The 15869-nt window shown below is 37.7% G+C and overlaps 1 long non-coding RNA gene across 2 annotated transcripts in view; it reads right to left on the reverse strand.

Annotated features, from left to right (window-relative positions):
* Positions 1-712: 712 nt before the first annotated feature.
* LOC131414701 (uncharacterized) overlaps positions 713-15869 on the reverse strand; it is a 46764-nt gene continuing 31607 nt past the window's right edge. For both annotated transcript variants that reach the window (XR_009222223.1, XR_009222224.1), the window contains exons 3-4: positions 8151-8375; positions 713-731 (exon numbers count right to left, since the gene is read on the reverse strand). This is a non-coding gene — a long non-coding RNA (uncharacterized LOC131414701). The remainder of the gene's footprint in view (positions 732-8150; positions 8376-15869) is intronic.

Raw genomic sequence — 15869 nt, forward strand, 5'->3', positions numbered from 1 at the left:
ATTTAACAAACATGTATTGAGTGCTTACCACATGCAGACACTGTCCTGGGATGTTGGAATATATCAGAACACAAAACAGACAGAGATCCCTACCTATAGTATGGAGTTTTCATTCTAGTAATGGGAGACAGAATTAAGCAATATGTGCGATAAATAACTAAATGATATAGAATAAGGAAAGTGGTACATGCTACAGAAAAAAAGAAACAGTAAGAGGAGGCAGAGTGGTGGGGATGGTAAGGTACAGTTTTAAGTATGGCAGTCAGTGTAGACTCCAGAGCAAAGATGACATCTGAGCAAAGACTTGGAGGTGGTACGGGAGCTAGCCGTGCAGGTAACTGGGGCAAGACTGTTCCTGGCCAAGGGAACAGCCAGCAGAAAGGCCCTGGGTAGAAATGTGCTCAATGTGTTCCATGAACAGTACAAAAGCCAGCAAAGGGGAGAGCAGTAGGAGTGGATGTTAGAGAGGCAAGGGATGAGGTGGGAGATCATATCAGTATAAGTAGCAGGGCTTCTAACCCCCATGCCGAGTCCCCCTTCTACTGGTGGATGATCCCCCCTTTTGTCTCTGGCTTTTTAAATAAAGGAGACCCTTATAGTGTTCGTGGTGGGAGTCACCAGACGGGGACTGATTGGAGGGAGGCAGGAAATAGTTCAGTCCCACATTAGTAAGACAGCAGGTAATACAACAATTGTTACCTGATAATTGAAGCAGGCCACCATCTAGAAATCTTAAAATCAAGGCAGGTCAGTAAATTGAGTTGCTAACCGTATAGAAATACATCAAGATCGTAAAAAAATAAAGAAATACAAATGATCCATAAGCAAAATGATAAAAAAGAAAATTCAGTCTTGTTAGTAATCACCAGGATATAATTTTCTACTATCGACATAGATTATTTCTATATAGACTAGTTTGATATTCAAGTTTGACAGACTAGTCTTGGTGTTATTAAGGGTAGGGAAACAAATTCTCCTACCGTATAATTGGAAGCATAAATAGGTTACAACTTTACTGGAAGGCAATTTGGCAATACATCAGCAGCTCCCTTAACTGGCCTCTTCTTAACCAGTGTTCTGGATTAACCAGCACTCACCAATCCCTCTACAAAGCACATTGACCCTCTGCACACTGAATGCTTGAAGCTAGGGGGCTTCTCTCAAATTCACCTAAGCACGGCTGCTTTTCAATATGTAGTAACAAAAAAGATTTATCTACCAAGAGTCAGTTACGTTTTTCCTAAACTTATTTCAGTTCTATTCATTATTATATTGTTATTTAATTAATATTATATAATCTGATGAAATAAAAATGATTTTGTGTTTTTAATGGAAACCAAGTGCTTTGAAAAGACTCAATGAATATAAATTTTAAAAAAAGGAAAGAAAACTCCTATCAAATTAGATGTGGGTGAGTCAAATCCAAAAGAAAATTCTAAAAATCTTGAAGAGCTGCTTTTCATGTGCTTTAGGTTCTGTGTCCATTTTAAACAAAGTGAAACAAGAATAATAAATGATGTATTCATGATAGTTGTGATTTATGAAAGAAATGTGATTCAGAATTCCAATGAGTAGAACGTACTAAAATCAGAAAACAAAACAAACAAAACTTTGACCCAATATTTAAATATTGGCAAGTGAAGGTACAGAAAGCAAATATAATGAATAAGGTATGCATGAATCATTTTAAAAGATTTCCTGCTTTAAACAACTTCTTTCAATTAGCCTGTCACTTATATTGGGCAAGAGGGCTTCTAATGTATATGTCAAAAAACCTAAAACCGTATGGTCACATTACCAATCTAATAATGAGAAAACATCAGACAAATACAAACTGAGGGACATTCTATAAAATAGCTAATTGGTACTCTTTAAAGGTGTCAAGAGTTTGGAAAGCAATTTGGAAAAGATTAAGGAGACATGACAACTAAATGCAACATAGTTTTATGGATTGAAATCTGGAACAGAAAAAAAAACGTTAATACCGTAGCTCAATATTTACCAATGTAAATTCTTAGTATTGGTAAATGTGCTATGGTTACGTAAGACATTAACATTAGGGGAAGCTGGTTGAAGGGTAGACAGGAACTTTCTATACAAATACTCTTTACAACTCTTCTGTAAATCTGAAATTATTCAAAATAAAACAATTTTTAAACTGTATGAAAAAAGTATCCTTTACCTCATTCCAGAAATTCTAATACTGATAATTTATTCTAAGGAAATAACTTAAGATGTATGCAAAGATTTAGCCACAAAGCAGTTAATTGGAAATAAATGTACAAAATAGGTGATTGGTTAAATATAATAAAGCATTACAATCAATGGCATATTTCACAGCTATTAAAATGATATTTTAGAAGTATTTTTAATGATTTGGAAAAATATTTATAATATACTATTAAGTGGAAAAATAATAGATTTGAAAATAGTCTGTGGAGTATGAACCGATTTGTGTGTGTGATTATAAATACCCTTCCACAGAAATACACACACACACACACACACAAACATGCACAGAAAAATCTTTGGAAGACCAAAGATGTTATGTTAACAGGGATTATTGCTAGATTTGGGGATCAGTGCTACTTTATTTTTCTTTAATTTTAAAATATATTGTATTTTGTGATTTAACTGTGTCCAGTGAACTTCAAATTTTTTTCTTTCTTTCTTCTTTTTTTATGACCAATGGGGAGGTGGAAATGTGTATGTTTTTTTCTTCCTCTTCTCTCTCCCTCCTCCCTCCCTCCATCTTTCCTTCCCTCCCTCTCTTCCTTCATTTCTCCCTCTCTCTCTCTCCTGCCCTTCCTTCCTTCCTTCCTTTTGGAGAGAAACAATTGCTATTATCAATATCTTTGAAATTGCTTTAGGGAACCTTATACCTTATCTGCATAAGATTAGAGGCTTCCTGGGATATAAGAGTACAGGACCTCAAACCATTTTGCCCCAAGATTCAACATTATTGAAATCTGTCTGTTAGAATAGATTAGGATAACCCTGACAGAGGCCCAGTGACAAGGAAAGGCAAAAAAGCCACAGAAATAAAGTCACCATGAGGGCAGAAAAGCCAGGACCAAGTGGCATGGCTGACAGAAGGGAGGTTCTGCATAAGTGAACCTGTCCCAAATTAGTCTTCCTACAGGCAGGCTGTGTCTTCCTGAAGTAATCATGTGACTGAATCTAAAAAGCTAGAGTACAAGAACCTCGGGATAATTTTACCATGGATCACCATGGTCCTAGTGGAGCACTGAGGAAGGTGTTGGGGAGAAAGATGATCCTTCTCTCAAATCTTGAAGAGTCACTGGACAATGATCTGCACTGGCTGATGCAAAAGGTACTGGAGCATAAAGTCCATCCTAAGCCTTATCCTCTTGGACACCAGCCACTCTTAATGATTACCAGACTTCCGGTTGCCTCCAACTTTGCTGCAACACCAGCCACAAAGCAGCAGCATGGTGTCAGAGGAGGTAGTGGCTTTTTAAAGAGCAACCAACATCTGCTGGCAGTTGTGAAGTCCACCAACTCAAGGGGTAGAGTTGCCAGATTTAGAAAACTAAAATACAGGATGCCCAGTTAAATTTGAATTTCAGGTAAACAATGAATACTTTTCTAGTATAAGTTGGTCTCATTTGGGACAAACTTATACTGAAAAGTATTCATTGTTTATCTGAAGTTCATGTTTAATTGGGAATCCTATCAGGGTGATGAGTGCAAATCCCCACTCTAACAGGATAATCATATGTTACTTCTAATTTTTCTAACTTAAAATGTTGCTAAATAAAATATTATGATGCGAAACATTTGAGTACACCTCACTGCAGCTCTAATGTCTTAGCAGATAGATATTACAAAGAAGAAAAAAGATGGGAGAAGACAGCTAACCTAGGGCGCTCTTCTAGTAAGAGGGTTCCTGTTACCGTTGAGCTAGAAGTCTCTACCAATTGGATTTAAAGAGAACTTTTAGCCACAGGAATTGTTTTAGGCATTGTTTAATTGCAAGAAATATAAGAGCAATAGAGCTGGCAACAAGACAGGAACAAACAGGACTGGCCCTTGGAATATGAAAGGGATGTTGGGGAGGAGATGTGTCAGGGAAAAAGAGATTGGATTTCTCGGTAACCTGCTAATCTAAGTAGGTAGACACAATACTTGGGAATGTGGTTCACTGCTCGAAGCAGTTATTCACACCTCAACTGAAAACTGGGACACCCCCAATTACATCTGCAATGATCATTTGTTACTTGGGCAATAGAGAATAATGGTTATTAAGAAACAAAAGAAATAAGCCAAGCTTATGGAAGTCAGGAATTCGGGTAAGAAAAGGGAGAGAAATCACATAGGTCACTGATGTCAGGGCAAGCAAATCTGGAATTTAGAAAACTGTGTCATAATAAAAAACTCTGCCATGAGAACATGGATTCATTATTCCTGCCTAATTCCAAGGCAGGAAATGCTTGACCTTTTACTATTTTCTGTTGAAGGAGGAAGATGGTGAGTAAATTCAGGGCTCACTGGGGCTACAGGTGACTGCAGGGACATTATCATAGTTACCCTTGTGATCCTAATGTCTAGGCCTTTGTTGGCATATGAATCATTCAAACTGTATGGAAAGAATTGGTATCACAACTCAAGTCCTAACATAAGATAACTAGGTTAAACAAAGTCACTCAGCTTTCTTCAGTAACAAAGGATACGGCCCTTTTGCACTAATCCATTTTGCAACTATGACATCATTTGCAATACAGTGAATAACTAAGTGCTTAATGAATGCTTTTTGATGGGAATGGGAATGTTTTGGATGGTAATAGAAGGGCTAGAAGGGAACATTGACTGCCACCCATATAGAGACCAACTTGACAGAAAGTCAGCAGGGCAAATATTTGGCTTACTGTATTTGTTTCTATCTGTCCTTGTCCCAGAGGTTTTAAGAGGGCTTAGCTGGGCAAATGTGTTCTAGCTTGGTGGCCTAGCAAGGAACACACATGATGGAAATGAGCTATCCCTTTCTAGTTGTGTCATGTTTTCTTCAGCAAGGGTGTAGTTCCTTCTGGAACGGTTAAATCAAATTAAACAATTATTAAGTCTTCACCTGACATTCCATCTGCAAATGTATTCTTCATATTTGTTCTTCAGTACATATTTGCTAGGAAGCATTAAAAAGATTTTAAATCAACCATCAAATTATTGAAATTAATTCACTCAAGCATTTTTTAGGGACCACTATGTGCAAGGACCTTTCCTTTGTGTTAAAAAAAATTTTTTTTTGATAGAAGCAAGCAATCCCTCTGCTAGGCAAATATCTGAGAATGTCCATGAGCCTTGTCAATAATAGCAAAAACTGGAAGCAACTCCAAATTCATCAATAGTATACTGGACAAATAAATTGTAGAATATTCACACAATGAAATGTTATTCATCAATGAAATAAATGAACTCTACCTATACTCATCAACATGAATGAATCTCAAAATCATCTTGCTGAAGCCACAGACAAATTCATGAGTATGATTCAATTGGTATAAAGTTTAAGATTTAGGGAAACTAAACAATATAATAATGTTTAAGGATAGATATCTAGATGGCAAAACTACAAAGAAAAGCAAGGGGAATAAAAATTTAGGACAGAGGTTACCTCTGGGAGAGAGTAAAAGGGGTACATTGGGATAGGTGCCTCCAACGTGCTGGTAATGTCCTGTTCCTAACACTGGGTGGTGGATACAGAGATATTTATTCTACTATTATTTAAACTTTACAGATAGGTTTTATATACTTTTTTGTGTGTATGATATATTTTAAAAATTATTTTTAAGGGGCCAGCCTGGTGGTGTAGTGGTTTAAGTTCACACGCTCTGCTTCAGCGGCCTGGGGTTCACAGGTTCAGATCCCAGGTGCAGACCTACATACTGCTTATCAAGCCATGCTGTGATGGTGTCCTACATATAAAGTGGAGGAAGATGGGCACGGATGTTAGCCCAGGGCCAATCTTCCTCAGCAAAAAGAGGAGGATTGGCAACAGATCTTAGCTCAGGGCTAATCTTTCTCACAAAAATAATTATTTTTAAAACAGAGGTTTAAAAAATAATTGAAGGAGGGGCCAGCCCGGTGGTGCAAGTGGTTAAGTGCGTATGCTCTTAACCACCACCACCTGGGCTGTGGCAGCCCAGGGTTCACCGGTTCAGATGCTGGGCACGCACCAACACACTGCTTGTTAAGCCATGCTATGGCAGTGTCCCATATAAAGTAGAGGAAGATGGGCATGGATGTTAGCCCAGGGCCAGTCTTCCTCAGCAAAAAAAAGGAGGAGGATTGGCATTGGATGTTAGCTCAGGGCTGGACCTCCTCAAAAAAAAAAAAAAAAAAAATTGAAGGAGAAGCCACTGGGGGATATTTTTTCTATTTGGTTATCTCAGAAACATCAAATCTATAAAACATATTTTAATTAGCTACTCTTAAAAAGAACTTTCTCTAGGTTTGTAAGTATTCAGATGTGAATGTAATGTAATTTAGATGATTGGGGAGAAATGGGGAGCATCTGAAAAGAAAAGCTGTTCTCCATCTCTGGCTTTAAAATAGTCACATCTTGGTAAATAAGAAACTCATGTTTCTATTTAGTATAAATTTAAAAAGAGACAATGAATTAACTGAGATGACATCCCACTATACGTGACTATCATATTTATTAGCTGAGAGTAATCAACTGAATGTCAAACGAAATTTAGCCTCAGAACTGACTGGAGAAGCCAATCACCCATTATACAGATGGTGAGACTTTGATACAGAGCTGGCCAGTATTAAAAATATAATATTAGAGATGTTTAAAATTTTTCATTAGAGCACTTAATTCAGAGACCAGTTTTTCTTTTGTAATGACAAAGAGAAAAAAATGATTTTTAAATAGATTAAGCGGGAAAAGGTAATGGAATGGGGAATGCTTAACCTCGAGAAAGGAAAACTAAAAAACAATTAATGGCTGGCCTCAGACCCAGGAGGGTTTATATAGGAGAACCCTGAGCAGATGTTTCCTGTGTCTGGAGAAGAATCAACAAGAGACATTGTATTTAAACTGAAATAGGACTAAGATAGACAGATAGAAAGAAATAGACACATGTACATTAATATGTTTTTGTTTGTAAATACATAAATCTGGAAGGATCTGCAGCAACAGTTAACGGGAATTTACTTCTGAAAAATGGCATCAGAAGAGAGCAAGACTTGGGCTATGCATCTTTAACTTTCTATCCTTCTGTATTACTTGATTTTTTTTTACAGTGAGCGTGGATTTCTTTTTAATTTTCTAATTTAAATTATTAATAGAGAAAAAATTGTAATAGGAAACATTTGGGTAGGACAGCGTGGTGGCTCCGATAGTAAGTCTGTTATCTCTATGACCCTATTATCCCTCCAATTGGAAATAAGGAACTTTTAACCATAAGCATTGTCTTAGTAAGCATTGTTTAGTTTTGAGAAATAGAAATTCACTTGGGCTAGCTTAAGCAAAGCTTTCCAGAGGACAGAAAGTACATCTGGGCTGGCCAGGAACTGGAAAGCTGACAGGAAATCTCCAGCTCAAATATTCTCTTTTCCCTGCTCCTCTGTGTTTATTTGCTTTACTCTTCTCTTTTCCTATGTGTGAACAATTTTCTTCTATTTTTCTGTGCACAAGAGATGATGTCCTCCATCTCTGAATCTACATTATTTTCCAAGACTAGCTTCTACAGCCAACTACCTAAAAATTCTAAATCACATTTTCCAATCCCAGATTTCCCCCTGAAGTCAATCCTCTGTACCAGAGTGTTAGATTAACATGTCTGTTTCTTCACTTCACAGGGATGGTGGGAGAACTTTGAGAATGGGAAATGGGCAGGTTCTCTAAGATGGAATGTGGGGCAGGAAGGGAAGAATAGCATCTTTTCCAAAGGGTCCTAACTCATTGTAATGGCCTGCTGAGATTTAACTTTGGGGAATATGCTGTCCTCTCCATATGTTTCAAGGTTCAATGCCATATATATTTATAATATGTATACATGATTTTTAAAGTAATATTACATTTGAATTTTCATCAGACTGTTTTATCCATGGAAATTTCTATCCAGATTATTCAGAAAAGATACACTGGAAAGGATATGGGCTGCTCTATAAATCAGAAGTACCTCTGCAAGCTCCAAACCCTGGGAGAAGCCTGGTGGACGTAAAATATCCATGCCATCCCGAAAGGTGAAAATAACAAAAGTTCCCCTGGGATGATGAGGAAGATGGCAGGCCAGCAGTTCCAGATAACCTCCGTGGTAGTGTGTCCATGCAGATGCTGCCAGTCTCCTCCAGACAAGACAGACTGTCTCTGGTGTTTTGCTGAATGTCTGAGGTGGAGAGAAAGGCTGAGAGCAGAGGTCATTATGTTAGGTAGATTTGTGAAGATAATGTATGGAAAATGAGCAATAGAAACCATTTTCTAACATAAAACTGAAAAGTTCCACTGTTATGTATAGAGAGACAAATGGAATTAGATCAAATTAACAAAAAAACCTTTCAAGAGGACAATTTCCTTTTTATTGCTGTGATGCTAGAAGTGGATTGTCTGCTCTTTTGTTTCTCATCTTTATTTCAGCGGTACCTTCCTTCAAAGTGGATATTTGATTGAACAAAAGATAGTTGAGATGAGAGAAATGTATTTACAATGAGAATCTATCCATTGTGAATCATATCTTAATAGTTTGGCATTGTAAACCTGATCATACACATTTTTTTCAGGCAAGAGAGATAAGAAAAAGTACAGAATAGATCAAGGACATTTTCAAAGTCAGCTAGGTTCAATGGATTAATAAAGAGTTCCAAAAATTAAGAGTTCCAGTAAATTAAGTATTAGACAATCAATGAATATAATCCAATCTAGAAGAGTTTGTTTAATATTATCTATACTTCTCTTGAGTTAATTAATTTTATTGGTATTAGGAGATGGAAGTCATGGGCCAATCGCTTTTTAAATATATAGATGTTCCCCTATAGCTAGGATTTCGAACTTGGCATAGGCCTGCAGTCTTGAGACCTGTGCCATCAGTAAGCCCCAAGTAAGATTCAGTAAAACAGCACAGAGCTCAGTGCATTTTAAAAATCATGTCTAAACAATCTATTTTAAACATTTTTTCTTGCATGATAAATAACATCTTTCCAATTAAAGAATAGGCATGAATTCCAACAAATTTATAAATTCCAACAAATTCTAAGCACCACCTAGAAACTTCTTGGAAATACAAAATTTTAAGCCCCGCCCTAGACCTCCTGAATCAGAAAGCCTGGTGGTGGGGCCTGACAATTTTAACAAGCCTTCCACATGACTCACACATGAAGTTTGAGAACCGCAGATTTAAACCATTCTAGTCTGATGACCTTTATTGAAAACAGGAAAAAATCCAGGCCATTGATAGAAATGAATTCCCCATCAAAACACCAACAAATGTGTTTTTAAGGCTTGATGGATTAATCCTCCAGCCTGGGATGTAAAGATTGCAATTCAGCAGCCTTTAAGCATTACATCATGTTAGATAAAAGGAGGCAAGTTTCCATTTTTCAGGTGAAAAGTATTACGATAATATTACAATAATTTTTCTTTTGCAATTGAAGATTCTAATTATGACATTCTCTGTAATCATAGCAATACAGAAATGATACTCTGGTAATGACAGAGAATGCTTGTTTAAGGAGGTCGTCTAATTCAGGAACTGGAATTGAAATTTTCAGAGTAAGTTTTTCCCTAGTCTAAAGACTTTTATACTGGTATTCTGTGGGCCAAAAGATCATCCTTCATTCATACTTCGTTTTCCTCACCTTCATATTTTTCCCAGGCATGAACCTTCTGAGGCCTTCAAAGGGTCTTATAAATGCTAGTTCGCTTAGGGCATTGATTGCTATCTTTTACGGCCTAATTGCTCTATTTCTCTTTCCTACATCTCTCTCCAGGCTTTTCAGATCCCCCTTGTTGATCCACAAGAGCCCTTTAGAGGCTAGTAATATTGTCCAGGGATTAATGAAGCTAATTATAGGTTAGAAAGCCAATTTCAGTTACTGAGGATATAGATAAAACTTTTACAAGACTTTTCACAAAAATCTGTCTTTGGATAGATTTTTAGGCCTAATCAAGCTTTCCTGCAGACATATAGCCCTTTTTTAAGGAAACTTATTTAATTTACATTATTCTGAAGGAGAGTTTTAAATGCACTGGCATTTATACAGAAAATAAATTATTACTTTGATTAGAAAGGAGAAAGACATTGAAGACAAAGGCAGGAAAACACATCCGCACTTACATATAACTATGTAAGCTGTGTAAAAAAATAAAGCCCTATTCATTTACAAAAATTTTTCCTTTTTGGGCTTACTAATAGAATAAGAATTTTTTTGTGTGTGTGAGGAAGATTGGTCCTGAGCTAACATCTGTGCCAGTCTTCCTCTATTTTGTATGTGGTTCGCCGCCACAGCATGGCTCAATGAGTGGTGTAGGTCCACGCCCGGGATCCAAACCCACAAACCTGGGCCACCAAAGCAGAGTACGCTGAACTTAATCACTGGGCCACCAGGCCGGACCCCACAAATTTTCTTTTTTTAGATCTCTGTTCCTCTTTAGTATATATTCTCAGTTACTTAACTTGGAAAGAAAAAGTATATAAAATATAACTTTTGAGAAAAACCTTATATATATTTTTGAATTGAAAATTAATAGCTAAAAATTTTCCTCTATATGAATTTTATGATAAATATAATTTAGATATCACATATCTTAAGATATTCTCATTACAGCTGCCCAGAGTTGTATAGCCAAACTTTCCCTAAAAGATAGCCAAATATTTGAAGCTATTCATTCAGTACCAAATACATATTTCTCAATCACTGGGGGTAGTATTATTCTTGGATATAATGGCTTGGAGTGCAATGCTATTATTTTAATATTTAGTCAAAGATCCAGAAATACCAGAGTTTTGTCCCAGTAGCCACCCTTCACTATAGGAGGGATGACATATCCATTTATTTAGTCAATACGTATTTACTGAGTGCCTACTATTTGCCAGCTTCTGGGATGTAGTAAGGGATGTAACAAATCACATTGCTACTTTCATGGAACTGAGCTTCTACTTGGAGTGACAGGTCATAAACAAATATACCAAATAATTATTTAACGTATCAAATGGCCAAAAGCGCTGAGATGAAAAAGTCAGTTAAGGGACTAGAGAGTGAGTGGGATATAAGTGAACAAGGAAAGATACTCTTTTTCTATAAGGTGATCAGGTTAGGAAAGGCCTCTCTGAGAAGGTGACAGCTGCAGAGAGGAGAAAATTAAGTGAAGGAAGAAGCTTTATGAACATAGGGATTGGGAGAGAGGGGTAAGTGAAAGAGGGGGAGTTGAAGAAGATGAAATATTAGGTAGCCAAGAACCATATCACGAAGGGCTGTGAAAAACAAGGTAAATCCTCTGGGTTTCATTCTGGGTGGGATAGAAAACATTGAAGTGTTTAGAGTGGAAGCGTGACATGGACTTTTAAATGATCACTCTGGCTGCTGTATTAGCGGCAAAGTTGGAAGCAAGGAAACTATTAGAACAGCCCAGGCCAGAGGTGATGGAGACTTGGATTAAGATGGTAGAGGCAGATGGGGTGAAAAGTGGTCACATTTTGGATATATTTAAAGGTAGAGCTGAGAGAGTTTACTTATGGGTTAGATATGGAGTGGGAAAGAAAGGAGGGAGTCAGGAATGATTCAGGGTTTGAGACTGGAGCAGGCTCAGCAGAGAGTATACTCATGGCAGGAGCAAGAGAAGGTACTTGATGATTAGTGGCAAGTTCGACTTCTTGGAGGACTCTGTCACATCCACTGAAGGAGAACTTAAAGGAGAAGGAAATAATGGGCAAGAGAGAGCAATGTGCAGAAAGAAGGAGGGCCATTCCCATTGGAGCAGCCTGCGAGAGAGGAGCAGTACGTCTGTGGAAGTCAGAAACGCTTGTCGCTTGCTGTGGGCCACCTGCGTGTGCCTTGTGGACGACAGAGCACTCAGCCTCAGCACCCTCACTTGCAGTCAGAGTTGGAGACAAGGAAAATGGAGATAAAGAAAATAGTGACACTGTATAATAATAACTGATAGAATTTGGGAATAATGATAAAACCTCCCCAGGGAACCTTCAGAAATAACCGTGGGAAAGTCTGCAGGGGGCTGGAGCTTCTGCAACAGCAAATGCGAAAAGGAGCTGTCAAAACACAGGTTCAAGTTAGTTTAATATTTATTTCATTCAAATAGAGCATAACTAATCTAGGATTTCTTACTTGTTTCTTTGGTTTTAGAGATTTTATAAATGAGAAATGGGAAACTGCTTTCATTGCTGCCATTTTTCAATAGTGGAATGTTTTGCAATTATTTTTCTATATTATGATATAGAAAATAAAAGTTCTCAAATGGCACAAAATGGCATTTTAAATGTCTAAAACCTTTCTTTCTATATGATTTTATCAATAAAATATATATACAACTATCAATATATATTTCAACACTAATAAAAAATTAGTTTTCTATCTTATTTTACTTATTTTGGTATTTCTTTGGAAAGCTATTAGTGATCTTCTAGAATCAGATGTATAAAGATAGTCTACCAACAGGTTTATTGAAATAGTTTTGTTCTAAGATATATTACATCTTTCTGTGTATGGCATATGTACTGCATGCTGCAAATGGTATTTAAATCACTACAAATATGGTGAAGGAGAGATAAGAGGGTTTCCATATCATATCTAGGAATATAAACAGCTCTTCTTTGAATATACAATATCAACAGTCACAGAGCTGATGCTTATTTATGTAATGGAAAAGATGCATTTTGGCTTTTGTGATACACACAGCTATTTTTCTCAATTATTCTTGCCATGTCACCCATCATACCAAGAACTACCTCAGAGATAAGAAACAATGACCATTTTCTTCCAGGAACAAAGTGAGAATTATTTTGTTTCATGATGTGATTTTTCTTTCTCAGCTCTGAAAGCCTTGTTGGTGTGGAGGAGTTATTTCTTAAAATCCTCTTTGCAACAAAGATAGAGTAAAAACAGAGAGAAGCCATCAATATAGCGCTATTTTTATATTTTAAAGGAGCACTGAAGAGAAATTAAGATCCAAATGTTCAGGAGCAGTTTTAAGATTATAACTGATGGAGTCCCAGATGGAAGACTGAATTTATAGTTTAATTCACTTTGATAAGAAAAAGTGAACTGTATGAGTTAGACGGGGAAGTACAGATGACTTATTACAAAGCTTTGCTCTTTAGAGCAACCTTATGACAATTAGAAACCACAGTACATTAAAAACAACTGCTTATGTGTTTATCCTGGATGATATGCTGGTGAGCTTGTCACTGTGAAAAGGAATAGAAAGAACCATTTTTACAAAACCTGTAATTAACCCAAGGGACTTGCCACTGAATTTATAGCTTAGTAAGGATTCTAAATGGATTTAAAAGGAGGGTGAATGTAGCTATTGCATTTTCATGAATAACTCTCAAGGGCTGCAATTGACATGAAATAAGGATATCACTTCTCCTTTCCAAATACTAGCACTGCTTCCAAGATGCGAGGAGAATTTCAGTGAGATGCAAGTAGAAGATTCCTTGAGTGCAACTTGGAACATAATCTCCATTGTAGTAGGGGATCCTATTGCTCTTGTTCATTGCTATATCTTTAGCACCTGCAACAGTGTCTGGTACGTATTAGGAGCTCAACAAATATATTCAATACATGATTGAGCCTATTTAGGAAACTATACATGTCAGATGTATGACACGGTGCGTCCCTGATATGTGGGAGTGAGCCAAAAGGAAAGATTATCTGGAAGTGTTGTAGTAACTCTCTTCAGGGCCAGTTAAGGAACTTCCTATAATCTCATTTGAAAAGTAAAATTAATTACAGGCAAAGGAGTCTACAGTTTAAATCTTTGAACCTGTGGCATGCACTGTTGGTGTCCCACCCATACCTCCTTGAGCTTTTCCCCTTGTGGTCCATTCTAGTCTCCAGGTGTCAGCATCTTCATCTCTTTGCCAGAGGGCTCATCTGGCTGGCAGACTCAGGGCTGGCTTCTTGGGTTTATGACAAATGCAGTCTTACAGGTTCTTGTACTCAGAAGGGGGCCTCAAGCTTGGGGTTTAATTCTCTGCGTCGCTATACTGAAATTCTCAGTAAGTTTATCCTTAATTCTGTGTTCTGTAAGTGAAGTCCAATGGGACAATAAAACATTTACAGGACCTTGAAGCCTCTACTCATAGGCACTCCCTCTTCCTCTGCCTCCCTGCCTCTCCCCTACCCTGACCCAGTGACCTCTGGCACCCTCAGCCCATGGCGGGGACCTGGGCACAAGTTGGGTGAGAGTCAGGGTCAGGTGCTTGCATACAATCCATCCCATGTGCCCAGTTGTGGGACGGGATGGGGGAAGGGCCAGGCAACTGTGAGGATCTACAGTTGCCCCATAAGTATGCCTGTGCCACAGGGAACATGACATGAAATAAACAACAAACACACACACTCGCTCACACACCCACACACGCACCATGACAGAGAGAGAGAGAGAGAGAGGCACCTTCTTCTGGCTTTTGGGGCAAGGAGCTCCACATTCTCATTTTGTTCTGGGCCACGCAAATCCAATAGTTAACTCTCAGTGGAACCCTCTCTGCCCATAGGCGCCATGGCAGACCAGCAGTGCCAAAGAATGAATCTTTACCCCACCCCCTTCACCCCAAATGACTAATGACTGGATGGTTGGAGTTGGTGGGAGAACTATGAGGCACGTGTTCTCCATTGGCTCCAGAGTTCAGCAGGATCCAGCTCCTTTTATCATGTGGTAACTTGCTTGATAAGGCTCTATCAGCTGCCTTCCGTTCTCTCTCTCACTTCCCCACTGGTGCTTCCTATGATCACCTTCCAAATAAACCACTTGGATTTGAATCTTTGAGTCTGTTTCTGGAGAGACCCAAAGTAAGATAGATTCATAAGCCAACATTGGAGACATTTCCAATATCCTTAACTAATTGAAAAATAACTATCTCCAGTAGAGTGGGGTCCTTTCTTCCACAGGCTTCTCTGTAATTCAGAGGCTTTGTGGGTTGTATTTGTGTTTGCCTTTTACTACCTTGGATGTATAACCAAACCTAGTCACTCCTCTTTCTTTATTTGCTCCTTCTCTGATTTTAATGCAAAGGGTTGGAGCTCCCCAAGGGGCCTCCCCACTCTATAATTCTGTGAATCTCCTGGCCTCTTCCTGAAAGAAAAAGTTATTCTGTATCTATTACCACAAGATACAATAATTTTCTCTGAATTTCTGAATTCTGCTATGGAGGTGTTTTTGTTAAATATGATCTTCAAATTACAAAGAACTTACACAATGTATTTCTGATCGTTTGTTCTGGAAAACAAGTATGTTCAACTGAATCTGAAAATGTGACTTCAACATTTCTTTCCAGGTTTGGGAAAGATAATGGAAATGGTGGAAAGGTGTAGTAGAGTATTGGATTTTTTTTAAGACCAAATAATATTTTATACTTGACTTCTAAGTTTTAAATCTTTTTTTTTAGAATTTTATTTTTTATACCATGAAACTTGATTTTTTAAAATTACTATTATTCTGTATTCTCAGGTACTGCTCCTTTCTGCTGACATGAAAGCAAGAGAGAGTTTAGAGAAGATGCTGTCAAGGTATTGGTCAAACCTCCCATTTTGAGAATGCATTTGAGAAAAAAAATATGATGCTGAAAATTAGAAATTAATTTCTACCTGTTCCCTCTCCCCTCCAATGATTCATGGACTCTTGGATAAAACTAGTTGCAATCATTGACAAAAAGGTCTCCTCCCTT

Source organism: Diceros bicornis, chromosome 15 (assembly GCF_020826845.1).
Source record: "Diceros bicornis minor isolate mBicDic1 chromosome 15, mDicBic1.mat.cur, whole genome shotgun sequence".
Taxonomy (NCBI): domain Eukaryota; kingdom Metazoa; phylum Chordata; class Mammalia; order Perissodactyla; family Rhinocerotidae; genus Diceros; species Diceros bicornis.